This window comes from Mustela nivalis (assembly GCF_964662115.1).
Source record: "Mustela nivalis genome assembly, chromosome: 2".
NCBI lineage: Eukaryota > Metazoa > Chordata > Mammalia > Carnivora > Mustelidae > Mustela > Mustela nivalis.
In genome coordinates, this window is record NC_139021.1 from 168,262,010 (window position 1) to 168,283,563 (window position 21,554).

A 21,554-nucleotide genomic window follows, 5' to 3' on the forward strand; every position below is an offset into this window, starting at 1 on the left:
AGGACCCCTGGTTATTCTCATAGAACTCTTGTGGGAACAAGGATCACTGAAGCCTCCTCACCTCCTGGAGTAAGGTGCTGTACATGTCATCCCATCACAGTGGACACAATCACAAAGAAACATTGTGATAAAGCAACCTTTGCCTGTCCAGGAACTGCCTATGGAAATCATGTTGTATTGATTTCATTACAGAGTTGTAAATAATTCTATACCTGGGCTTTCTCTACCCTCTGCACCATTATAGTCGTTTGTAAAGTTAAAAATGAGAGTGGATGCAAAAGCTGAGAATGTCTGATTAAGATCCATGGTCTAGTTCATCATGTTGTGCTGTTGGTCCTGCTTCGGGTAAGGGAATTTACTTACCTAAGGTGTCCGAGTCTGCACACATAATAGTACGCTCCTGCTAGACTAGCCCAACCGCTGTGCAGAGGAAGGTGCATTCACTTCCCTCCTTCCTCTCTGGACTCAGGAACCTGCTGTTCCAGGTCCCTACATTCAGGGCTCTCTCCTTTACTGAGCTCCTCCCATTTCCTGTTTCGGTATTGTCTTCCGTCACTTCTGTCTGGCTGGTAGGAAGGCACTTTTTTTTTTTTTTTTTTTAAGATTTTACTTATTTATTTGACAGACAGAGATCACGAGTAGGCCGAGAGGCAGGCAGAGAAAGAGGGAGAAGCAGGCTCCCTGCTGAGCAGAGAGCCCGATGTGGGGCTTGATCCCAGGATCCTGGGATCATGACCTGAGCCAAAGGCAGAGGCTTTAACCCACAGAGCCACCCCGAAGCCCCAAGGAAGGCATGTTTTATTCCCATTTTGTGGGTAGGAAAACTACCCCTAGGGGTCAGGGGATTTGCTCAAGGTCATAAGTGGTGCACTCAAGGCTAACCTGGGTTTCCCTTGCTAGTTCCTTAATAGACTAAAAAGAGAACAACAACAAAAAAATTCAAGTGAAGTAATAAAACTTGTTTTTCAGTTGACGTGTTTAAACTCTAAGCCATTATGTCATTTTTATTCATTGGCTTGCTCTATTAAAAATGCAACCTGTAATATTCACAGTGTTTGAAGTAGAGAAATGAAACTTTCTCTTATGAATAAGTGGATACAGTGGTGTTAACTTTTTTTTCCCCCATCAATGAGAAAACAATAGGTAGCACTTGGCTTAGTGGTTCTGTGACAAAAAGGCATTTCCTGAGATTGAATCGATGCCAAAAGGAGACTGTTATGTTTTGCTGAGCAAAAGAATGTGGGAACTTTTCAGCCAAAATACAAGTTAAAACTGAAAAATATAAACAACATCCAGAATGCTTTTCAGTGTCCACCACACCACACATTTACTGAAGGCAGTAAGCCCCCTGGGAAGGCTTGGACCGTCCTCAGAGAGTGCGCCATCCATCTACGGGGACAAAGACCAGCATGTAAGAAGGCACAGGGTTGGGTACCGTGGGCGTTTCTGGAAATAAGAGCTATCAAGGCCTGAATCCCTCAGAGGAGGCATCAGCAGGAATGCACCTGACGTGGGCTGGATGTAGAGATGTAGAGGGATGGCTCTCTGTTGACTCTTAAAATGACGGTGAAAAACCAGGCTCTTAAATTCAACTCCTATAATCACTAGCTGTGTGCCCCTGGAATAATTATTTATATATTCTCAGCCTCGGGGTGTGTGTGTGTGTGTGTGTGTGTTGGTAAAATACCCACAGCACAACACTCACCATTTTAAAGGATATAATTCAGTGTCATTAAGTACATCACGAATGTCACCGCTCTCAGTTCCAGAACATTTTCATGGTCCACAAAGAGGACCCCACACCCACTGAGCAGTCACTCTCTCCTACCCCAGTCCCCAGGCTGGTTCCTGTCCCTTTGGGTTTGCCTCTGATGGATGTTTCCTGTGCCCAGAATCATCAGCCTGTGGCCTGGCTTCGCTCAGTCCTCTCACAGCGTTTGTTTTCAAAGGCCATGCGTGTTGTTTGGCCTCAGTTTTGCCTTCGGAAAATTTCCTGTGTTAAGGGCACTGCGGGCCATAACTAGAAGAATGAAATACGGTTCATGATACAGAAAGGAGCACCCAAGGCCAGGGGCAAAAGGCGCGTGTGTCCTTGGGAAAAGGCAGGTGGTCTGTGACGGATGAGCAAACCTGTGGGGAGACAGGGTGGGAGCAAACCCAGCTTGGGACAGGGGCTTTTTGGGAAATCTGGACGCAGTGACAAGTTGGAGCCCCTGAAGGTTTTGCGCGGAGGAGTGAAGCGAGCCCTCCCCGGCCAGGGAGGACGCAGCTGGTAGCGCTCTGGAGCTTCATCTGGGGCTGGGAGTGATGTGAGGGAAACACCAACCATTCCTGGGACATCGGCAGGGCGAATAGCACAGAGCGGCTGCATTTGCCTTTGCCATTCAGAGCGGAGACAGACCCAGAAGACTCCTTCCTGGCACGGATGTGGGGGCCGCGGGAGAGGGGGAGGTGAAGACGGGCCTGGAGGGTCCAGTCCAGCCATGGCTGCTTGTATGCTGAGAGGCTGCTAAGTCACAAAGCCATTTTAATGACACTGGAGGGGAAGGCTTTATGGGTCTCCCTGGCAGAGCCCAGCTCACGGCTTATCCCCATTCCTGTCAGTGTGCCCTGGTCCTTCGTGCCATCCACTCAGGGATGTCCAGTCCCTAGCCTTCATGCAGATTTCCTTCGGAGGCCTGGGGCATTTCAGAGACTCTCCCGTATCCGTGGTCCCTGCTGCGACAGCACTTGAGGCCATCGTGCCTGTCCCCATTTTGCAGATGAGGTGCTTAGGGATGGAAAAGTTGCCTGTGATGACGCTGCCAGGAAGTGGTGGGGCTGAGACTTGAACTTGGGTTCCCTGCTTCAAGAGGAGCACAGTCTTCCCTCCATTGCCCGTGCCTGCTCCGGCCTCTGCACTTCTTGCTGCTGGGATGGGGCTCCCTGCCGTCAGTCATTCTGATTTTACCCCAGGTGTGCAGCACCCAGTTTCCCCTCTTCCCAGCGGTTGGCTCAGACAGGCTGAGGAGGGCTGGAGTGCGGCCGCCGCCATCTCATCTCCTGACGTTTGCATTCCTCCTTGAACCTCAGGCAAATGAGCCAAGGGTCGGGGAAATGGCTCAAGAAGGCGGCCGGTGGCTCTGTCAGGGGCAAAGGGAGCAGGAGCTTGTGTGCAAGAAGGAAGGACAGCCCGTGGTTCTGTTTCTCCCTTCCTAGCAGCAGCGTTTCCTCGTCAGGACTGAAGGTGGTTCCTGGTGGGTTTGCATGTGCAGCCCTGGGGGGCTCTGCTGGTCACCTTCCCGGAACATGCATTCTTGCCGAGAAGCCAGAAGGTGTGTGGCATCACTCCAGCTGAAATGCATGAGCAGCCCTGTCCTGCCCGTGGAGTTGCTGCTTCTTTTGTTTCTGGAAAAGTCAGGCCATTCTGGGGCCAGTTAATACCCCCCAAAATCCTCATTCACATGGAACGAAGGAGGGAGAGGATAGTTTTCAGATGGTAACCAAATCCCAAATCCCTGACAGAATTCACTTTTTTAAAAAACCAGCATCCTTTGTCTTCTTCATGAACTCTCAGAGCCTCAGTACCTGAGCCATCTTCTCCATAAAGTTTAAGTATGAACACACATGTCCACGCCCGCGCACACACACACACGCACGTGTGTGCACACACACTTGAAAAGCCTCACCTTAGAACTATCTGGCGGAAAAAATAATTTAAAAAAAAAAAAAAAAAAGAGCCATCTAGCCAAATGTTGCTGCAGTATCTACTGCGTTTCCTGGGGTCAGAGAAGCAAGAAAGTGTCAAAAGAAACACCGAGTAGTGGAGTTTCAAAACATAGAAGCAGCAAGATTTATTGTTCACTTCCTGTGGGACAGGCACTGTACAACAGTGGATGGAAAGATGTATGAGACTTAGATTTAGGCCTTACTGCAAAGGAAATTAGTAGCTGGAATTTTTTGTTAAAGGTTTTATTTATTTATTTGAGGGAGAGAAAGAGCATGTACGCATGTAGCAGGCCAGAAGGAAAGGGAGAAGCAGACTTCCTGCTGAGCAGGGAGCCCAATGTGGGGCTCAATTCTAGGACCCTGAGATCATGACCTGAGCTAAAGGCAGAAGCTAAACTGACAAAGCCATCCAGGTGCCTCTGGAGCTTACTAGTTGTGAAGATGTCATCTGAGAACATGAAAAAAGGCAACTGCCATCCTGTGGCCAACATCATGCTTACTAGGGAAACCTTAGAAGCATTCTCAGATAGAGTCAGAAATAAGAGCAAGGATACTAGGTATCACCACTGCTGTTCAACGGTGTGCTAGTGGACCTAGCCAATGCAATAAGATAAGAAAAATAAATGAAGCACAAGGATAGAAAATAAGAGACATAGTTCTCATTATATGAAGATCATATGATTGTGTACCTTCAAAATTCAAGAACTTTCAAAAGTATTATATAAAATAAAAGAGATAAGCATAATTGCAGAGTACAGTATCAGCATACAAAAAACAATAGTACTTCTGTAAAACAACAGCAACATATAGGAAAAAGAATATTGTTCATAATAACAACTAAACTGAATGGCACCTGGGAATAAATGAAATAAAACATAGATAAGGCTTTGATGAAGAAAATCATAAAATATTATCAGGGTATATAATAAGTGGATAATGGTATCTTCATAGATGGGACAACTTTTTGCATGAAAGCATCTCATTTAACACAATTCTGATGAATATTCCAATAGAATTTCTCTTAAAACTACACAAACCAATTCTGAAATTCATTTGGTGGAAGAGTAAGGTGCATAGATAGGTCTGATACTTCTGGGGAAAAAAAGGTTTTTTTTGTTTTTGTTTTTATTTTTAAAGGTGATGTTTCTCTGCAAACTACTGGGCTCACTTTTTTTTTTTTTTTAAGATTTTATTTATTTGTTTGACAGAGGGATCACAAGTAGGCAGAGAGGCAGGCAGAGAAGGGGAAGCAGGCTCCCCACTGAGCAGAGAGCCCGACGAGGGACTCGATTCCAGGACCCTAAGACCATGACCTGAGCCAAAGGCAAAGGCTCAACCCACTGAGCCACCTAGGTGCCCCCCCCAAAAAAGTTTTAAAGAATGAGGGGATCAATAAAACAGATTAGAGCAGAGAAACAGACCTAAGAATCCCTGTGAACTTCTGGCATGGGTAGCCATGTATTATAAACCAGTGTGAAAGGCTGAGCTCTTCAGTGACTCATGCCAAGACAACTTGCTTTCTACAGAAAAATATTAGCTCCTTATGTCATAGCATACATAAAGATAAATTTTAGCTCGCCTTAGATGTGAAAATCAAAACTTTGACACTGTTAAAACATAATCCAGGAGAGTATCTTTATGACCTTAGGGGTTAAAAATATTTTTTTAAGAAAAGACATCCCCCCCCCCCAAACTCCAATATCTCAAAAGTGAAAAGGTTGATAAATTGACTGTGTTAAAGTAACCATGATTTATGAGTATTTAGTATGAGACGATCCACAGGGATGTTGCCTCTGGGCAGAATGGGAGGGAAGAGGATGAGATGCTTGCCTTCAATGTTAAAGTTGAGGAAATGTTAACCTTGGTTAATTCTGGATGGTGGGAATATGACAACTTGCTTTATTTATCCATATTTTTGTATCAAAACTTTTTTTTTTTTTAAAGAAAACACATCACATGCTCGCTTCAGCAGCACCACATATACTAAAACAGGAAAGCACAAAACAACTGCCAACCCAGATCGGCATGCAGTGTGGAAGCCATAGCTGTATTAGGGAGATTGCCTGGCCTGGCCCCAAAAGTCTGATTCTGGTCCTGGCACTGTCATCCCCAAGCTGTGTCCGAGAGTGAGAATCAATCCCAAGAGGATTGGACTGATCATCAGCTAAGGTCCTCTCCTTTGGTGGCTCTCACATTCCCTCTTCTCTCCATGGGAGAGGAGACCAAGGCAGGAGGAGCAGAGAAGGAAGAATGCATGGGGAAGAGCCTTCTCGTAAGCATGAGTTCTGTACGAGTGCGTGCAAATGGTTATCATTCCATTCAACTCATACTTGCCAGACCTCTTAATTCACAGGTGCTGCCTGATGTCTCTGAAGCCCTAGACTTTTCTGTTTTCCTTGGCAGGGTGGATCTGGGTGCCCTGTAGCTATAAGTGTGTTCCCTACCGAGTGGCAGAGATTCTTAATTAGTGGGACTGAGTAGGAGTGTCGTGCTGCTGATGTTGATGTACCTGCTTAATTGGACTCCATTATTCCCCATTATCGCTCTGGAGTCATAGTCTGAAAACAAGCCAAGAAATACACCCTGTATGGTGCAGGGTTGGGAGGATGAGCACAGAGGATGGATATCAGGGGTGTCTAGGGAGTTACCGGTACTTTGGTCAAGATGGTTGTCTACGGGCTGGTAATTTAGAAACGGGAGTCTTGGAATCCTGCCTCCCTTATGGATCTGCAGGCCTCTCTGACTTTTCCCATCTGTGAAATGGGGTTGACCTGAGGAGACCAGAGTGCTGTAGAGGATCCTTTCCTTTTGGCCTGTGGAGAGAGAGCTTTGAAAAAAAGGAGGGAGGAGTTGGTGCTGTTTTCCATGCAGTATTTGAAATTCCAGTTGTCTTTGCTCTCAATCCAAGCAGGGAGTGCAAACGAGATCTTAGTCATCTTAAATAGTGTGTGTGTGTGTGTGTGTGTGTGTGTGTGTAGACAGATTCTTCAAACTTTCCATGACGCCCCTGGAAAACCAATCTGAGTGCTAAATGACCCAAAAATCAGAGTTGAAAGGCAGGGAATCCTCTCATCGTTTGTCTTTGCCACAGAAGTGACTTTTAAGAGACTAGACCGAGTATTGAAATTGAGAGGCAGTTGGAGCAGGATCCGTTTGGGGGTGTAGACACACTCTATCCCTCTGTTGACCTCCACCTCTAAGGACATTCCCCATCACAGCCTATCTCCTCGCTTATCCTCCCTCTTCTGTTTCTCCCACTCTTCGTTTCATTTGAACATCTCTCCTTTGCATCTTCTGGGTTCCGTCCCTGCAAGGTGGTTTGAGAAATAAGGGGCTTTCGGAGGCTCCATTCTGTGGTCATAGTTGTGGCTTCTAGGATATGCCCCAAAACAGAGCCACCCAGGCTCTCTGTGACCTGAACCTTTTGAGAGAAAATGGCCACACCTCTGGAAACCCACAGTTCCCGACACGCTGGCCGGAACTTGACTGTGCAAGTTTTAACTTCACCACCAGCTTGCTGACGTCCACGAAGAGCGCGTTCTCATGGAAGGGGGTTCCTTACAGTGATGGCGTTTGCATGACAGAAGCCACGAGTGGGAGGGATCCCAGAAGGGTGGACATTGCCCAGAAGCAACATAAAGCTCTTGTGTTTGCAATGACCAGGGTTGACAATCTCGTGCTCTATGGCAGTTGTTTTAACCTGCTGGATGATTGTAGAGAGAATTAGCAGTAAACGAAGTTGCTCTCTAAACACATATTTGTATTAAGAGGAAGGTGGTTTCTTAAAAACTTCCGAGGATCTACTTCTTAAGCCACTGCTGCCATTTTTGCCTCTCCTCCTTCACTGTCCCTGCCCAGCCCCCCAGGCTAGGCGATGCTTCCTCTGAGTTCCTAGCTCTGGGGCAATGGCTGCTCCTGGTGGTGTGATGCTGTTTCCCAGAGTGTCATGTATGGCTGGTGGTTTTAGCAGCTTTGTTTTCGGTGAGCATCTCACTGGGAAGCCACCCTCAAGTCCAGGCTTGATTATGTGTCCTGTTTTTTTAATCCCTGCTCTTGCACCATCTGAATTGTATCATTGCATCAATATTAAGGGAGAGATTTGCAAAAGCCCTGTTAATTACAGGCACTCACACTTTTCTGGCCATGAGCTTGTCTTTCTGAAATATGCAGAATAGAGTCCTGGGTATGCAGACTCAGTTCTGGGGCTATCTCAGTGCTGTAGATACACCACTAGGAAATCTTTCTGATGGATTTGTAACATATAGAATGGGTATTTGGGGGGGAGCTGAGTTAAAAATAGAATTTGGGGGCATCTGGGTGGCTCAGTGGGTTAAGCCTCTACCTTCGGCTCAGGTCATGATCTCAGGGTCCTGGGATGGAGCCCCACATCAGGCTGTCTGCTCAGTGGGGAGCCTGTTTCCCCCTCTCTCTCTGCCTGCTTGTGATCTCTCTGTGTCAAATAAATAAATAAAAATCTTTTTTAAAAGATAGAATTTGCTTTTTTTTTTTTTAGAAATAGAAGTAAAAGTAATTCTCAATTAACTCTCTGGATGAAATCACTGTGGACTTGGGTAAATCAATCAAGTTCATTAGACTTTAGTTGCATCGTCTGCGAACTGGGTATAGTAAGCATTTACTTGGCTGTAGACATAGGCTGGTTGAGATGGTCTCCGGAGAACTCATTCATGGGTTTTTAGTTTGCTGAACACTGAGCTAAGATAGAAAAGTCTGGACATGGACTATAGTTGAAAGGGTTAAGTATGTGATTGTTGATGTTTTTTTAATCATTTTCAATTTTAAAATATGGCACACACATCCCCAAATTTGTAAAGCATGTATGCAGAGTTTAACAAATAAAGCAGACACTTGTTTAGCTATCCTGGGTCAATGAATGAGATGCTACTGGCCCCCAGAGCAACCTTCTTTCTGGGCCTGTGGGTTTGGGGAGGAACAGGAGGTGACAGATTCATCCTGCTTCATCCTAATCCCGAGTCTGTAGCCCTTTGGAATGCAGCTTAGTGCAGGAAAAGGTATCCTGTAAGTCCTTACATTGAAAGCAGACTTCACCTTGCCTTCTGTCACCTGTACCCCTACAAAGTCTTCAAGACAAAAGCAACTTTGGCACTCACATAATCCCCCAAACTCTTTGGGTTCAGTCTTCTTCCAAAATGGGACTGGCAGGACTGTGCTATCTTTTCTACTCCTCATTGCCTTTAAGATGATTTCTACAGAGTTGTTTTCAGCCAGAGGGTTTATCTGAATATCCCACTACCTAACCTGCCTTATACAAAATAGCTATACATTTTTATTGCATAAAATAATGCATTTGTATTTAACAACGATATTTGCCAGTAGGAACTTTACAGGGCAAAAGGATCAAGGGGATATAGGCCCACGTTTTTACTTGCTCCAAGAGATTGGTAGTAACCATTTGGAAGACTGACCTGGCATAGACTTTGGGATAAAAACGTGAGACTTCTGATGGATGGTGGAGCCCACCCTGCTTGAGGCCACTTGTTCCTTCCTCAAGGGGTAACTTCAATTGGTTGGCCAGTAAGTTGCATCCTTGCCTTAAAAAAAAATAGCCATCAAAGAAAGACCACTCTTAGCTGGTTCCCCAACCACCTCAGCCTGGCCCTGTGCTGCCCAGCAGTGGCCAAGATCCAGCCTCTTCAAGTCAGGGACAGCAGTGAGGGCAGCTGGCTTTGATTCAGACGGGAAGGACAGCATTAGTCAGCAGCCTCTCCTCTCATGGCCTGAGGCCGTAGCACTCCAATGTGTGTCAGCTACTGACTCTGGCCAGGGACGAGTGGGTGCACTGGGGACAGGTTTGCGAGTCCAGTCTTTGGCCCACCCTGAACACTACATTTTGACTAGCTGGTCTTGGATCAAGTTTTTATAACTTTAAATCCTGAATGTCAAGAATGAATCTGAACTTCTGGTCCTCCTTTCCAAAATATGATCAGAAATCTCTGAAATTATAATCAACATGGGGAAAAGCCTATAAATCATTGGTTGATTCAGGAAACATTTAATGGACTTCTCCTGTCTGGAATGCAGCGTGCTGGGTCTTGTAGAGTCCTTGCCATCAGAATGCTGACAGTCTTGTCCTATGCAGAGAGCTCAAAGACCTAAGAGAGAAACTGAGATTTAGAGGGGAACCTAGGGCTGCTTGTAAGTCACCTAAGATGTTTGTCTTCCCATTGATTCGGCTGATCCGCCTGGTTCTGACCTTCCCCATACCTCAGTGAGTATCCCTCCCAAACCTGGACTCACATCGGTGAGACTGACCTTTCTACCTGGAGGAGGACCATCCTTGGGTCAAGGTACAAAGGTGATTGTGCTTCTCTGTTGAAGACTCAGCAAGAGACGCCTGGTTGGCTCAGCTGATTAAGCATCTGCCTTTGGCTCAGGTCATGATCGCAGGGTCCTGGGACTGAGCCCCACATTAGGCTCCCTGCCCAGTGGGGAGCCTGCCTCTCCCTCTCCCTCTTCTTCCCACTCGCATTCTCTCTGCCTCTGTCTCTCTCTGTCAAATAAAAAAATTAAATCTTAAAAAAAAAAAAAAAAAAGACTCAGCAAGAGACAAAGTGGAGAAAGCCTGAAGTTGGAAACCAATTCTGCTGCCTATCACCAGGCTCCAAGCAGCTCTGGCCAACAAAACAAAAGTTAATTCATGATTTGTACATCAGAATAAACTCAATTTCCTAAAACTCATTTCAGAATGGATATTGGAGGAGAAAACTGTCGCCCCTGCTCCCCTTCTCTTGTAGCTGACTTGTTCGTGTTTCTTTCTTCTCCCGTGCGCCATTGGGAAGTGGCAGTTGGAGTTTGGTTGGTAAAAAGTGCCTGTTCTTGCCGGTTCTCTCACAATTCCGTTGTCCTGCCACGCTCCTCCGTTACTGAGGCTGGTGTGTCTTATTAGTTGGTGTCACTGAGAGAGAGAGCACTTAGAGATTTAGGAAACAACTGCCTGGTGAGCCTTTAAGAGGAAACCAGCTTAAAATCAGATTTGTTTCCTTAGTAGGAACTGGACGGTACGCTGTCAAAGCTGCTCCAGGTTGCCCTTCGGTTTATTTTATTTTATATTTTATTTTTATTTTTATTTTATATTTATGCCCTTTGGATTGATTCTGAGCAGATACCACCTGCTCTTACTTTTGTCTCGTCTTTGCTTATCATTCTCCTTTCGCTGTGTGTGACCGGTTTCCACGCCCCCCTCCCCCTCCTCTGTACAGCTTGCTATGAATGTTCAGGACTGTGACACGTAGTATGTTTTCCAATTCTTTTATCTTGATGCTCCTCTTGTGTTTAGCCATGGGGATGATGTTTTGCTGAAAGTAATATTCTTGCCATTCAAAAAAATTTTTAAAGATTTTATTTATTAATTTGAGAGAGAGACAGAGCATGAGCAGTGGGAAGGGGAGAGGGAGAGAGAGAAGCAGACTCCCCACTGAGCAGGGAGCCAGATGCAGGATTCTAACCCAGGACCCTGGGATCATGACCTGGGCGGAAGGCAGAAGCTTAACTGACTGCGCCACCCAGGTATCCCCTTGCCATTCAAAAAAAATTTTTTAATAAGATTTCATCTATTTATTTTATAGAGAAATAGGGAGAACATGCAGGCAGAGTGGCACACAGAGAGGGAAAAGCAGGTTCTCTGCTGAGCAGGGAGCTGACTTGGGGCCTGATCCCAGGGCCCTGGGATCATGACCTGAGCCGAAGGCAACTGCTTTAAGCGACTGAGCCACCCAGGTGGCCCTACCATTCAAATTTTAATTGAAGTTAATAGTAAAACAAAGTTGTAGTCGACTCCCTCCACCTCCTACTCCGGAAAGGACATCAGAAAGTGTTCACAGAATATGCAGAGTATTAAAATATCAACAGATCAGGGTGCCTGGGTGACTCAGTTGGTTGAGTGTCTGACTCTTGGTTTCGGCTCAGGTCCTGATCTCAGGGTTGTGAGATTAAGCCCTGCACTGGGAGCCAAGCTCAGTGCAGAGTCTCCTTGACATTCTTTCTCTCCCTTCCCTTCTACCCTGACCCCTCTCTAAAATAACAAATCTTAAAAAAATACCAACCAGTCCTTAAAACTTAGGATCCCAGCCTGTCATTGAGTTTTGCATATGCACACGGAGGAAGAGTGATCGCGTGTTGAAGGGTGTCTAATACATTTGAGAGTATTTGGATCTTTTGCAAAAGCAGAGGAGGGCAGTACAAGAGCTGGACCCGGCCCTGTTGACTGACTGATGGAGGCGATGAAAGGCCACTGGGTTCCTGGAGGAGAATCAGGACCAGGCTGGGTTTCAGCCACCCTGCTTCTCCCCAGGACTCCCACAACACCCAGCATCCCAAATATTCTAACTGAGGCCCATGCTTAGCTATTGTCTTGGTCCATGGGAAGATAAGTGACAGCTGTCTTGGGTGGCTGGTGTGCTCCGATCCCACAGATACAGAGTAGACTCATTTATTGAACAATATTGACATGAGTTTCTGTTTGTGCTAGTTACTGTTCTGGTGTTAGACATGCAGCAATAAAAAGGGCAGACAAGCTCTTTGCTGTCATGGAGATTGTATTCCAAGGCTGGGATAGGCAATCAAGTATGAAACAAATAAGGTAATTTCAGATAGAGATAAAGGTAAGATAAGGGGACAGAGAGTCACCATATGTCCTTTAGGTTCCTGGGTCTGTGGTGGCCTCTTTGAGAGGATAACAGTAGTACAGGGATCAGAGGTTGAGAAGGAGCCAATTACATGAAGATCCAAAGCACTGCTGCCCAGTAGAACTTTCCGAATGCTGAAGATGTTAAATGCTGTGTGATCTAGCTAGTTCGATGTAGTTACTGAACACTTGAAATGTGGCTAGTATGATTGAGGGACCAAGTTTTAAATTGTACTTAATATTAATAACTTAAATTTGAGAAAGTACATGTGGTTAATAGCTACCCTATTGCACAGTGCAAATCTGGAGGAAGGAACTCTTAGGCAGAGGGAACAGATTGTGCAAAGGTCCTGAGAACCCAGCACGGGATTTATGTCTGGAAGCTAGATTCAGTCTTTTAAAGAGCAAACCTGGAGGGGCTCCTGGGTGGCTCAGTCATTAAGTGTCTGCCTTTGGCTCAGGTCATGATCCCAGGGTCCTGGGTTTGAGTCCCCACATCAGGCTTCCTGCTCAGCGGGGAGCCTGCTTCTCCCTTGCCTGCTGCTCCCCCCTGCTTGTGTCCCTCTATCGGTCTCTCTCTCTGTCAAATAAAATCTTAAAAAGAAAAAAAAAAAAAGCAACCCTGGAAAACTTAAAAATGCTTCCGGCTTCTGTTTTGGGGGCCCCTAATGAGGAACAACAGTTACCCAGAAGGGAATTAAAAAACCCTGATCAACAAAGAACTGGCTTCCTTTTCTAGGAAGGGCCCATTCCCACACCGTGTGACTCACAACTCTTGACTGGTTTCCTCTGCTAATGGGTTGTGGCTGGCCTTTGTCTGTGCAGGAAGTAGCCATTCCAGGGCCGAGCTTTTCCATTCTGGGAACAAGTCCTGTCTTTGTTCTGTCCTTGCATCTTCCTGTGACAAGAGACTGAAACTTCTGCCTGGCTCTATCAAGGCATTACTGCTGCCTTCCATCCATCCCAGGGACCCAGGACCTCCTCTTTTCTTTCCCCCCTGTTGCTGAAGATGGTATAACTCAGCCCTGGTTATAAAGAGCAAGTGGTCTTGAGAGATTGTTTGACCGGAATTGCCTGGAGAGGGAGGGAGGGAGTGGCCACCGCAGGGACCAGCTCTGCCTGTCCAGTGTGGGTAGATTCTAGGGGGATCCACAACCTAAGGCAGAGGGCTGGAACTATAGGAGGCCCAGCTACGCGGTCTGTCAGCCTGGGCTAGCCTGATTAGTCACTAATTAGCACTCTCTTTGAACGTGCACACCCAAAAGAAAACACAGTTACTTAGCACTGCCCTAAGAATTATAGGAAACTGAGCCAAGGAGTTTGAAGTGTTAAGTCAGAGATCAAAGACCCAAGGCCACTTTCAGGATTGTTCCGTGACCCTGCCTTTCCCTCTCTGTCCTGTCTGATGGCATTTAGGTTCTCCCTGCCTCCAGACCAGCAGCGGTTTGGGGGACAGGCCAGGAGAAAGGGTAGAGGCTGTTGACTTTGAGCTGTGGCATGTGCCAAGAAGCTGTCTTCATGTTAATGACTTCAGTCTCTCTGGTGAGAAGTCAGAGGTCGTAAAATGAACCTTTGTTTACCCCTGGACAACATATCACATCTTCTGCCTTCTTGGCGAGCAGGTGTGAAAACCCACCCAAGTTATGTGCGTTGGTCTTCGGGAGAGGATGAACATGGCCATGCCTTGCACAGATGCCTCATTTTCCCATGTCCCTTGCCCTTACTTTTGGCATATGGTTCTCCAGGAGAGATGTGTCTGCTGTGGTAAGGGGCTGGGTTATATTCTATAATATGAAGGTGTCATTTGAAGGTCCTTATAAGCTAGATGGGCACCATTAGCCCAACTGAATTTATTTTCCCTAAAAAATTACTTCTGAAAAATAAACATTTTATTAAATAAAAATTGGACCATTCACAAAAAGAGAACAGGTCTGTAAGTTCCTGCGTACTTGGCACTGGGGTGTCCTGAGCCCCCAGGACTCGGCTGACTGGAGGTCACCCAGTGAGCCGGTGAGGACGCCAGGCACCGACCCCGTGTTTCCCACTCCAGCTGATTATTCCTTATACTCGCTGGTTCTCAGCCTTTCTCTGCCTTCACTCCTCACACATGAGCTGGTGCCGTGTCCCTGCCACTTGTGTCTCTTGTTATCCTGCATGACCTCGCCCCTCCTTCCACTGAGGATCACTACACCACTGCTCTGGGGCATCTCCTCAGGAGCGGAGGCCAAATGACCTCTTTCCATGGTTTACCTGAAGAAACTCAGTATCATAATGACTAGTAGGATTTGTTTGGGACAGATTTGCCTCCTGCTTCTCCCAACCCAAGCAGTGCCCCCTGGACCTTTCTCATGCCTCCCATTAATGCCAGCTCTGCAGCAGCAGAAAGAATGGCCAAAGGAAACAGGGAGAGGCTTGGCTGTCCTGCAGAGGATTCTGGGCTGCAGTGCTCTGGAAACTGCTGGGGGCAGTGTGGACGGATGACGGAGCTCCCATCCCCACAACTGACCTCTCAGAGCTCTTCCCGCCCTGTCAGGACTGGCTTCATGGGCATGTGTTCTCATAAGGCCCTTTGATTCGAAGGGTTCTGCACTTAACTTAATGCTCTGCTGTTGCCATCTTGAATTTCTTAATAATTTTTGAACAGTGACCCTGCATTTTCATTTTGCATTGGGCCACACTTATTATGCAGTCAGTTCTGATCTCATTTGACTTGGAACACATCTTACCTGCCTCATTCATCTTGTTTTATTCTGTTAGATACAATTATGACTCACCTTGTACCTTGGGGCATGTTTTAGTGGAAGGACAGGCCTTTGGGATCAAATGGTCAATAGGATTGACCAAAAGAGCATAGATTGACTTTGGGACTTTAGGTTAGTTACCCTGTCACTTTGGAGCCTCTGTGTTCTCATCTATAAAGTGGGCATAGTGATCTTAAATTTTTTAAAAAAGATTTATTTATTTATTTATTTGACAGACAGATCACAAGTAGGCAGAGAGGCAGGCAGAGAGAGAGGAAGGGAAGAGGCTCCCCACCAAGCAGAGAGCCTGATGTGGGGCTTGATCCCAGGACCCTGGGATCATGACCTGAGCCGAAGGCAGAGGCTTTAACCCACTGAGCCACCCAGGTGCCCCATGATCTTAAATTTTTAAGACTTGTGATGATCAGGTATGTGAAGTGGGCAACATAATGCCTTGTACATCTACACTCAGTATTACCTTGTGTTCCTCCTTCCTTCCTTGCCTGGCAGTATTGGTATACAGTAAGTACTCAACAGGTGCTTACTACATTGCAGTTTGTGATGATCAGCTTGTGCCGATGCTTTGCATCCTAATCTCTGGATACGAGCTCAGGTCACACAATTAGCAGGGCTCATTCTAAATACTGACTTTTCTCCTCCTACACATTTGGGGAGATGTGTGTGGTGGAGCGCTTTCTTTGTTTCTTTTCTTTTTTCAAGAGAAAGTGGGTTGGGGGGAAGGGGCAGAGTGAGAGGGGGAGAGAGAGAGAGAGAATCTTAAGCAGGCTCTATGCTCAGTGCAGAGCCTGAGGCAGGGCTCAATCTCACGACCCTGAGATCATGACCTGAGCTGAAATGAAGAGTCCAGTGCTTAACTGACCCAGACGCTCCTGGTGAAGCACTTTTCAGTAAACTCTTATCCTAAGAAAATCCTGAGCATTGTGAAATAAGACAGAGACTAAAGAAGGACAAAATACGCGGTCGGTGATTCGAACTGAACCTTGTGCCTTGGGGAAACCTGGTAGATCATGGGCGGGACCCACAGCCTGAGCAGAAATGCGGCTGCAGCCAGGTTGGCTGGGTCCTGTAGGTCAGGATCTGGGACTGGCGCCTTGGGGTGTCTGGGACTGAGTCGGGGGCAGAAAGCCAGGCAAGCCTGGGGCAGCCTGTGGGCTATGACTAAATTAGGAAGAAAGAGCCCCCAGGCTTTCCCCAGAGCTCACCGGGCAAGTGGGCAGTGCTCACGTCCCTGGTGGGCAGCTGGAAATGCGCTTTGTGGACTGGCTTTCACTTTGACTTTTCAGCGGGCTGCAGGAAGGTCACACCCCGAGTCCTAGCAGAGAGAAGCTTCCCTCATGCCAGTGACCTAACCTGCCTCCTGCCCCCCTGCCTTTAGGGGTGGACATAACATAGGAGAACCCAGTGGGCTTTAATCCCTGGTCCTGTACAAGGCCTTTGGGGAAAATTTTCTTTTGTAAAAAGCGTAGCCTCCTGAATAATTTCGAGAGGAGATTATATTAGATACTGGGCATCACAGATGAACACCAGCCCGTCCAGGCAGGACCAACTGGGCTGAGGGCCGTTTTACATATCGTGGCAGCGAGGTCCCCGTGGACAGCTGGCTTGGATTTAGAGCCTTACCAAAGGGGTAGTTTGGTTTGATGATTTAAATATTACGGGGTGAGATTTGGAAACAGAGGAGGGAAAAAATGACAGAAGAACAAGGACTCCTGGAGAGAAGAGTGAGCCGTTTCCTAAGTGATCAAACCACAATCCAGGCGAAGCCCATCCCTGGACCCTGCAGCTCTGCCAGCTCCTCCCAGAGAGGGGGTCTTGGCTTTCTTCTTCTTCTTCGTTTTGTATCGTGTTTTCTGGAAGGGCTTGAGCACTGTAGCCGTTTCTCAGTGGAGGTTCTGTTGATGTCCGGGGCTTCGTAAACCTGGGTTGCAGGGTCTTTCTTGAACGTTGCAGGATTTTGGCAGCATCCCCCAGTTTTGACAAACAAAACCCCTCCAGCACATCGGGGGGTGGGGCGAGTTGGGGGTCTCACCATGCTGAAGAGCCGCCGCTTAGAGCAGAAGACCATCCGTTTTTTCTGTTGAAAAGCACGGCGTTACCACTGGGCAGGGGAGCTGCTGGGTCACCTCACTCCATCTCCTACTCCATAAACATAAAACCAAGAAGGGGCAAGCTGTTCAGGAGGTTCGCTGGCGGGGGGGTCAGCGTGCCCTGCTGTCTGATGCGGCTCCATGGTTAGATGCCTTTTTGGCCACCTGCGGGACCCGAGTGTTACCCATGAAAACCCAAAGGAGAAAAACAAAACAAACAAACAAAAAATCAAGCAAGTAAGCAAACAAGCCACCATCACTCCCACCACCACCACCACCACCAATGAAAACTAGGAAAGTAAACCGGGACAGGAAGCTTTGGGGTTTTATTAAAAGTGGGGGTGTCCTAAGCGCGAGACCCCCTCCCTCAGAGGCGCTCAGGAGGTCCGTCTGTGCAGCGCCGGCGGGGGTGCTGATATGTGAAGAGGCTGAGAACATGTGGCATAAACACGGACTGATATTGTTTGCCATTTAACTCGGCGTGTGTAATGCAGCAGGAATGGCTCCTGGCGGCATGTGACTCCCCTTCCAGCCGGGTATGTGGTGCCCTGGGGCCTCTCTTTCTCTTTCACTCACTCCCTGACCCGCGATCCCCCTCCTCTGCCCCTTCCCTGACTCGTGAGAGTGTAAGTGGACGCTTGTCATGATTGGCAAGCAGAAAGCTGGTAGAATGTCATTGGAATTTTCTAGGGAGGCACACACGCAACACCCAAAATGACTCCCGGCTCCGCTGGCCTCAGGTGAGCGCTCCGTGCCAGGCGCCTTGGTCTTTCTCGGAAAGGTAAGGTTGCATGACTCCATCCCACCTTTCCCCAGCACAGGAAGGAAACCGAGAACCGAGGGTTTGCTTCCTATGCCCTAGTCCGGGCGGCTCTCCTGACCATGTTCTTGGCGCTAAGCATCCGTGCATGAGTATGCGATTTGTCTGTATCCCCACCCCCTCCTGTTTAAAAAAAAAAAAAAAAAAATTTGTAAGAAATGACTCACAATGGCAGGGTAGCATGTGACCTCAGACAGCTCCCCTTGACCCCAGTGAAATCGGCGATCCCCCTGTCAGCAAGTCTAGATGCTCTTTTTACGCTGGTTACTAAACGCTTTGAGAAAGGAAAGTTGTGGGGCTGCCCAGAGACAGACTGTGTTATCACCAGACCCGGGGGCATGGAAGGGGGCATTTTTCCGAATCCTGAAACCTTACGAGGGTTGGGGGTTTCTGAAGGCTGAGGTCTTGTGTGTTGATGGCTGGAATTTGTGCCTGGAAAGGGAACCTGAAGCCATTTCAAGTGCCTTGTGTCTGTTGAGGGCAGAGTCAGGTTCACGAACCCGGAGGGGAGCGCTGTGTTAGAATTCAGAAGCTCGAGATGTTTTTCCAAGAAGGGTTTGAAGGTTGCTACCCGGCACCTCTGAAGGAGCCTTGATATGCGCTTCTGCAGCTGCGAAGGATCTTTGAGTAAAGTTATATTTCAAAACAAAGCTGTTTTAGTCGTCCCCAAGCAAGCAAGCAAGCCAGCTAGTGTATAAACATCTGCTGTGCGAGTCAGGGGACGTATTTGGACCTGAGTGTGAGGATCCGTGAGCAGGCTCAAACACAACCAAGCATGACTCACCTCGTTTCTTTATCTGATGCAATTAAAAGCAGCTTGGACACGTTGGGGAGAGGACGACTGGTTTTCCTCTTGCAAGTGTGTTAAAGCAAATCCGCACGCATAAAATGGGATGTAAAATGGCATGTGTGATGTGTCTTACCTCGTGGGAAATTTTTAGCCTTAAAAAAAAAAAAATCCATCACGTGGCATTGCCATTGGTTTCTGCTTTATATGTGTTGGAATCATGTTTTTCTTCTTTTTTTGGCACGCCTTTGCCAAGATGTCAGAAAACTGAAGGGTAGATATTTTCACACACTCCCCTCCCCCACACGCATACACTAACAGCTGCCACGTATGGTTTTGTGGAATTTGATCTTTTCAGCGAAATGACTTCCTTATTTTCCATAGGAATAGGGTAATCAATTTTACCACAGAGGACTGAGTACATGTCCCTCATTGGCCGTTCCTAATTAGCAATGCATGGGGTAGAAGAGGAAAGTGCTGGAGAGCAGTTTTGAGGGGAAGGAAAGTCAGCCATCGACTTCTAACCATTCTTTCTTGCCTCCGCCAGGGCAATTCTCAGTGTCCGTGGATCTTAACCACAGGCTTAGGTTGCGGTGATCTGAGAAAATACTCAGAATGGCACATGCAAATGGCTACATTTGACTTTTGCTGGTTTTTTTGCCTTTTATCCACTCTTTTTAGTAGCTTTCATATGGCCACAGCTATGTAACATAGAGACAAAAGCCAGAAGTAACCTATATATAATACTCTCTGCCTTGGGTGGCACCTGTGTTTTGTTGTCTAGTCAGAAATGTGTGGGTCTTAAGGCACCAGAAACCTCCATCCGCTTTGGGAAATGGATGCATTCTCAAACAGACATTTACACGGTATACTTATAATGTTCCGATCTTAATATTCTCATTTGCGCTAAGGAATTTAACAGAGTTAGACTGCGTATGTTCCCAGCACACACACAGGAAACATATACGCTGTACTTCACAATGAAACCCTGAGGAAAATTTGTTCAGTGCTTCTAATTTGCCCGGCACTGAGCCAGATAGACACTTAGGAATCTGAAAGATTTTAGGATCGTGGATGATGTCTTCAAGGTGCTTATAATTTAGATGGCAGAAGACACCCCCGGCCATCATCCTTTGGCTCTCTGCAGCAGAGACTGCGTGGGCACTGTGGAGAAAGTTTTGCCACAAAAAATATTTATTGAGCCATGTAAAATATGCTTCGGTGTTTATAGCTAAGAGAAATGGATTGATTGCCCATTGCAATCACACAAAGGGTTTGTGACCCTTTGTGGGCTTATAAAAAGCACAGTGTTTATTCTTAAGTATAATTTAAGACAAATGGTCATGCTGCTTGTAGTGACAAAAATGGATTGTGGAGCTCAAAGTAATGATGAACAGATCAATTCTATTCCCTTATAGACTGGCAAGCCTCAGGTTCGGCAAGAACTCAAAAGAACTCAAAAGTTCTCCTGGGGAACCACTAAAAATCCCAATGCCTGGGGTGAATCAGAATCTCTGGAGATCTGACCTCAGCATCAGTGTTTTAAAAACGCCCCTGGTGATTGCAGGGCTGCCATTTGAAGTTTAATGACAAGGATGATTTGTCAAAAACTTTTTGTTTGTTTGTTTGTTTTTAGCCTAGGGTGATTTCGAAAGGTGGACTTTCTTACACTGTTGCTTGACTGAAGAATTTTTGGCATTCTGGAGTCTGATTCTTTTTTTCTCTGCATTGGTGACCTGGTGTAAATGGAGCTGTGTTTTCTTCCTGTTCTGCAAACCAGATAACATGACGCTAAGCTAATCAACGAACTAATGAGATTACCTGAGGTTTTGTGAACCTTGAGGGTTTTGATTCCAGGAGGCCAATTGTTGAACCCACTCCTTGAAACTCTCTCTCTCTCTCTCTTTAAAGATTTATTTATTTGAGAGAGAGAGAGAGAGAGCAAGAGAGCACAAACGGGGGTGGGGGGGCAGAAGGAGAGAGGGAAACTGTCACAGCTCCCTGCTTAGTGCAGAGCCCAAGGTGAGGTTCCATCCCTGAACCCTGAGGTCATGACGTGACCCCAAATCAAGAGTTGAACAAACGCTTAACCCACAGAGCCACCCAGGTGCCCCAACGATTGAGTCTCTTAAAGGAAGGTAGGTATAAGGGTAGCTGCATGTGCCCCTGAAGTTCTTTTTGTAGTGTCTGAAACCCTTATGAAAAAAGAAGGCCCTTCTTGGTGTACTGGTTGCTTAGTAGATAGAAATGGCTTATGAAAACACAGTTGTTAGTCAGTTCTCTGTAACTCACCATGGATTCTTAGAGTTGCAAGGTAGATTCAACACATTCTAGTTTAGTGGTTCTCAATGTATAGCATCATTGTCCCCTGGGCTTGTTAGAAATGTAGATTCTCAGGCTCCAACCCAGCCCTTCTGGTATAGCAACTAGGAGTGAGCCCAGCATCTGTGTTTTAAGAAGCTCTCCTGATGTCCACCTAACTCTTTAAAAAGTTCTGGTTTCACCGTGTCATTTTACAGACAGGTCTGTTGAGTGCAGGTCAAATGCCTCTCTCTGAAGTCATCCAGAACTGGAGGAGGGGTAGAGGCTAGAAATTCAGACGTCCCGGGGCTGAAATCTATCATGATACCATGGCCGGATAATTTTAACTTTTCATGTGCCATAAGTAACAGCTTTAAGAAAACATCCACCATCCTCAAATCATGTGGCATAAAGGAGCCTTAAGAAT

The 21,554-nt window shown here is 46.7% G+C and overlaps 1 protein-coding gene across 3 annotated transcripts in view; it reads left to right on the forward strand.

The window, feature by feature from the left end:
• Nucleotides 1-21,554, forward strand: part of RBM20 (RNA binding motif protein 20) — a 185,196-nt gene that overhangs the window by 95,564 nt on the left and 68,078 nt on the right. The window contains exon 1 of one of the 3 annotated variants that reach the window (XM_082720202.1): nt 17,897-18,000. The exons of the other annotated variants lie outside the window; for them this stretch is intronic. The gene's annotated coding sequence lies outside the window, so the exon portion shown is untranslated. Of the gene's footprint in view, nt 1-17,896; nt 18,001-21,554 lie in introns of those variants that run through there. 3 annotated transcript variants of the gene reach the window in all.